Source organism: Hipposideros armiger, unplaced genomic scaffold (assembly GCF_001890085.2).
Source record: "Hipposideros armiger isolate ML-2016 unplaced genomic scaffold, ASM189008v1 scaffold_10, whole genome shotgun sequence".
NCBI classification, from domain to species: Eukaryota; Metazoa; Chordata; class Mammalia; order Chiroptera; family Hipposideridae; genus Hipposideros; species Hipposideros armiger.
In genome coordinates this window covers 6,708,010-6,714,254 of record NW_017731360.1, presented here as the reverse complement: position 1 = coordinate 6,714,254, position 6,245 = coordinate 6,708,010, and positions in this window count along the sequence as shown.

Sequence of the window (6,245 nt, the reverse complement as noted above, 5' to 3'; positions counted from 1 at the left end):
AAACTTTTCAGTCCCTGAGGCACATACCACATAACTCCCACCTGGATCTCCAGGCCCAGATCCAGTGTCCTTGAGGGAGAGAGAACTGCAAAGGCCTCCCAAGGACTCCCAGTCAGCACCTTGTGGGGGGCCTCCCACACACTGGGGGTTGGCCCCAACAGGGCTCTGACCAAGCTGCAAAAAGCCACCAGCCCCCTCCCCACCCTCTGAGCAGAACTCACACTTTCTGCTTCGCTTTCTTGCCCTCACAGGGGCTGGGCCTGGTGAGGATGGCAGGTCCCTTTTGAGGGGTTTCTCTTTGCTGAGGGTAGGGCTTCTTCCATCACACCCTAGAGTACTCTTCCCACCTTCTCCAACCTTCTTCACCCCTGCTAGGCTCTCCCTGCCAACCAAAGCTCTGTCTGGGAGACCCACAGGCAAGCTACAAAGATTCCCGGGCCAACTTTCATTTAAGATGTCATACAGAGAATTTTGGAGCCTCTTGGAGGCCTGAGCCCTCCCCTGTGTGGGCACTGCAGGCAGACCAGTGTGGAGCTTGGGGCCAGGCACTGAATCCTGGCTTTGTCCCACAGCTTGCATTTCCAGGACCACCAGGTGGGCCTCAGCTTCCAGACTGGCTCCAGGAGTACCCCCAGCCGGGGAGCTGGCAACTTGATGGGCCCCTTCCCTGAGCACCCACTCCGCTCTGCCAGCCCAAACTTGGGCCTCAGAGCTCGTCCCGGGCAGGTCTGGTGCCAGGCCTGACACAGAGCTAGCTTCTTCCATGTCCTCCTGGAAAAGCCCCCACCTGCGTCGGGGACTGAGAACAGGGTCCTCTATGCTGGAGCCCTCTGCAGCCCCCTCCTGAAACACGTCTGTCCACTTAGAGGGGCCTACAGCAGAATGAAGGCCCTGTAAGGAGACAGAGAAGAGACTTCATCACGAAGGGTCTGACTCACCAGCCCATTCAGGACACCGGGCCTCCCTTCCAGGGGCCATCCTCAGGCCCTGCCCACTCTTGAGGCCTGGAGGCCACAGGGACCTGAAACAGCAACCCAGTGATGTGAACACCCAGCAGGACCTGGGCCGCAGGTGAAGGAGGGAAGGCCTGCCACCAAACATGACCGCTACAGCAACCTTAAGTTCTTCCCAACTCTGAGGGTTTACACTTTTGCTTAAACGGGATCCAAGAACAGTTACCATTTATTCATTACTTACTTATGTGCATTATTTCATTTCAGGCTGGCAACGACAGGTGAGGAAGCCGAGATAGAGACGTTTCGTGACTCGCCGAAGATCAGGCAGATAGACGTAGGAAGACCGGTGATCCTCTTCCCCTGCCGAAAAGCCCAGCTCTAAACCACTCTTCAAGACCCGAACCCGAAGGAGGTTAATTCCTACCACCCTGCCTGTCCCCCCAACATCAACCTTGTTCTGCTTGACGCCCCAGCCATGTTCCCAGGCCAGACCGCGACAATCCCCAACGGCTCAGGGAATCCGGCTCAAACCGGTCCAGAACCTCTCGCGGGGGCGGGCTCCCACTCCCAGAGTTCCATCCGCTGGTCAGGGGCTGAGATCACGTGACACGGGGAGCTCTGGTTGAGGGATGCGGGTGTAGCCTCCGATGTTAGATAAAGGGCCGCACCCCAGGCGTGCTGGTGTCCCCAGCATGGGCAGAGGGCAGACTCTCCCTTCGGAGGGCTTCCTGGAGGAGGTGCCAAAATCAATCCAATGGGCTCCTGGGGTTAGGTGTGTGCCTGAAGCGAGAGGTCGGAGACATCCAACGGCCTTGAATCTGTCTGAGAGTTTAAACTTGAGTCTATGGTGATGGGGAGTTACTGAAAGTTCCTGAAGCCCTAGGGAAACGTCAGAATCTGACCTACATTTTTGCCAAATTATTTATTATTTTTATTATCTCAAATATAAAAATATAATAATGTAAAAATGCACATCCAATAGAAGAGTTAGAAATTTAAAAATTTAAATGTCCTCTCACTTCCCAACTCTTGGGAGTAACCTTTCTTTTCTTTCTTACTGTGCTTGTTGTTTTTTTATTTATGTTACTTTCACAACTGTACATAATATACTGATAATGTTAGCAGTATCTATTAACTCTCTGCTATGGTGATTTCATTAACCACCCTTTTCCCCTTTCTTCTCCCAGTTTTTCTTTTTTACGTTCATATTTTTAGTTTTTCTATTGGTTGCTATTATCACTTTGCATAATAGTCTTAAATGTCTATTTCTTCTTTAGATGGTATCTTTTGATTCTCCTCTGTGTGAAATGTATAATTTCCCCTCCCCGCTTCTGCCTTTTTCTGTCAACTCAATTTTTACTTTTGCTTTGTCAAGCTTTGTAGCACATACATTCTATTCTGCAAAGGTAATTCAGTTTGCCATATTTTGCCTGTAAATTGATTCTTAACACTGAAAAACAGATGACATTTATAACATTACTACCATGTAAGTATTCTTACTGTAGAACTCAGGATTTGATAGACTTCACTGAGAGGAAGATGGAATTCCTAGCCCTAAACCTGTGCCATGAGAGACCATGAGAAGCTTCCAGGTCAATGGAAAACTAACACCATAGTTAGAATGAACAAATTATATATATCAACATGGATGCATCTCAAAGACATAATGTTGAATTTAAAAAGCAAGATAGAGTGGGCCGAGTGGCTCGTTGGTTAGGAATTGGTTTGGGAGCACGAGCTCTGAGCAGCAGGGCCACCGGTTTGGATCCCACATGAGCCAGTGACGCTGCGCCCTCTACAGCTAAGATGGTGAACCTGGAGCTGGGCTGCCATGAGTTGCTGGTGACGGCGTAGGCTGCAGTGGGGCTGCAGTCGGCTGCCGTGAGCTGCCGTGAGCAGCCAGCAGCTGCCGTAAGCTGCTGTGAGCCGCCGTGAGCGGCTGCCCAATGGCCAGCGACCGACTGCCTCACCCAGGAAGAGAGCAATGATCACAATACCAACATAGGCCAGTGAAGCGACATCCTCCACAACTAGACTGAAGAACAAAACGACAGCAACTTGTCTGTTCCCCTTCCCTCAATTCCCCAGCGCTGTTCCCATCCCCCCAATTCCCCAATAAAAATCTTTAAACAAACAGAAAAAATGAAGTCTTTAAAAAAAAAAATTATAAAAGGGCTGGCCGAGTGGCTCAGTTGGTTAAGAGCTCGCTCAAGGGTGTGAGCTCTCAGCAACAGTGGTTCGATTCCCTGCTGAGCTGCCAACAGGTGGCAGGATGGCTCAGCTAAAAAAAAAAAAAAGCAGAAAAACAAACAAAAAAAAATTTTTTTAATTTAAAAATTTTTTTAAATAAAAAGCAAGATAATGTTAATAATAAGGGAAACTGAGTGCCAGGTATTTGGGAACTCTGTACTAATCTTCAGGTTTTTTTCTGTAAATCTCAATCTATTCTTAAAAATAAGGTTTACTACCCAAAAGGGGGTGGGGCAACTGTTGTGTGGTCCATATTGAAAGCTGTCACACTCTGGCTATGAGGGACACAAATGAAGTAAGAGTTGAGATCCAACTACTGCTCTAAATAACTTTTTTCAGTGAAAAGACCATCCACTATGGAATTGTCCTGGTTGTTGTGGCTTGGCCAGGTTCCCTAAGACCAAGTGAACTGTTATTCTGATCCATTTGGGGAACAGAAATCTCCCACTGTTGTGCAACGAAAAGGGGAGAAAAGGTATGATAAAACACCGTGGGGATAAAAGAACAGTGATAACTAACACACCGTGCTACTTTGAGCCAGACTGGTCTAAATGCTTGACCTATCTTAATCCTATATTTTCCTATATTAATCTTTAAACCAAGTCTATAAGGTAAGTACCATTACTATCCCTATTTTACAGATGAGGAAATAGGCACAGAGAGATTAAATAAGTTGCCCAAGGGTTTGTAAGTGGCAGAGTTGGTTTAGGAACACAGTTTGTCTCTCTGTCTCCTTATATTCTAAAATGTCTCATTGTCATAAAAAATAATCGAAGTAAAATTTTGCCGAGGTTTGGCCCAATGCCCTTTACTGAACTGTTTGCCAATTCCTCCACTGATTCATGACAGCACCCCCTTTTTACAGCCAATACTCATTTCAGCTTATCACCAGGATTTATCTTTTTTTTTAATTTCTTGCTCTTGGTTGCTTCTTGCATTAAACTCCTTCCATTAGACACCTAAAACTAATAATAAACAAACAAACAAACAAACAAACAAACAAACTCCTTCCATTGAAGAAGTGAAACTAGAGATAGAGTAACTGCATGGGAGGCTGCAGACATGATCCAGGTGTCAGATGGCTTCTTTAATCAATATTTATTGAACATTTACTATGGGTTGGGACTTTTGTATATTATCTCATTTACTCTTCACATCAACACTATAAAGTAGACATCATTCTTCATTTTTTTACAGAGGAGGAAAACCTAAGTTTCAGTAGGTGAAGTGACTTACCTGGGATCTGCTTCTCACCTCCGAGGAGAAGCAAAGCTGGTGGTTTATGATGTCACAGATAATAGCAACCTTCATCATGTAGTAAGATAGTGTTTTCCAGACTTCTCCCCTGCAAAGTTACTGTTTTAAGAGATTTAAGATGGAGGGGTGGCCAGTTAGCTCAGTTGATTACAGCACAGTGCTCATAACTCCAAGGTTGCTGGTTCGATCCCCGCATGGGCCACTGAGTTGCACCCTCCACAACTAGACTGAAACAACTATTTGACTTGGAGCTGATGGGTCCTGGAAAAACACACTGTTCCCCAATTTAAAAAAAAAAGTTTTAAGATGGAGAGAGGTAATGTTTTCAAAGAATAATGATGTGGAGAAAGTGTCATCTGTGATGTTAAGCATATGCTTAACCCTGGATTCATTATTAATTCAACTAAGGGGAATCTCTCAGTCTTGCCTCCCTGAGATGGACTGATTTTTGTAAATTGGCTTCTCCTGCTGCTGATGAGGGGAAAGGAAGATAGAAGTTCATTTTCCATGAATGCCTCTATGCACATTCTTCAACCCAGCTTTACCAGCTGTGAAAACAAAAGAGAGGGGGCACTGATGTGGACCACACTGAGCAGCCAGTGAACAGCTGGAGGGAGACTAGAAAGTCAGTGGGAACCACGTTTCCCCAGAGGCACCCTCTGCACTGGCAGTCAATAGTGTGCTGCCTGCCCAGAGGTTACCACCACTGTCCACAGCTCCACCGATCCCGGCCTGAATGTGGCTGTGGCTCACTGTCACTCTGCCCCCCAGGTTCCTTGATTTGCTAAAGGACATGTTCAAAGTTGTTGACCTCATGAACTGGAAAACCAGAAGCAGACCCTCTGGGGCCCAGGCAAGAGGCTTCCAAACACAGTGTATGCAGCTCAGTGTCCTGAGGCGTGGTCCCTGCCTAAAGATGGACACTGCTGTACCTCAGGGTCACCAGTAGGACTCTGCTGATGCTGCCAGGTGCTGCTGTCCCGCCGACCCCAACTCCTCGGACCTCCTCGAGACACTATTGCTCCTCTTCACTAAGGTCAGGCCTTCTGACGCTACCTCTAAGTCTGGGCCGCAGCCAAAGTGACTGGATTTCCTGTGCCCCTGAACTCCTAGCAGCTGAGAGGACAGCAGGTGCTCCAGAGCCCCTGATCCCCATCCTGCAAGGTCGTGGACAGACAGAGCCAGGAGTAAACCAGAGCTGTGACTGCTGCAGGCATAGATATGCTTATGTTTATTAAAAGCAGACCTTTTCCAAGGCTGCCAGGGGCTTCTGGCACCCAGACCAAGGCTGCTGATGGACACACATCCTATCAACATAACTCACCCTGTTGATATTGACCTTGATCACCTGGCTGAGGTAGTGTCTGTCAGGTTTTTCCACTGAAAAGGTTACTCTGCCCCCCACCCCTTCCACACTGTACTTTTAGGAAGTCATTATGTGCAGCCCACACTTAAGCAGTGGGGAGTTATTACCACCTCCTTGCGGGTGGAATATCTACATAAATTATTTGGAATTTTTTGTGGGAGATTTGTCTTTTCCTAATCACTTATGTATATTTTTATTTAATCATTTATTGATATCAGTATGGACTCATGGATATTTATTTTATACTTTGGGTTTAATGCAATGCTCCTTTACTTATTACATTTTGTTGCTCAAAGTGTTCCAACTTTGGCCACTGGGAGCTCTTTTCCTTGGCTCCTATGTCTCTTCGACACTTTGACATTATTGTGTGTCGAGGGGGAAGTATATTTCCTTCCTCCCTGGAGACTTTTGACCCC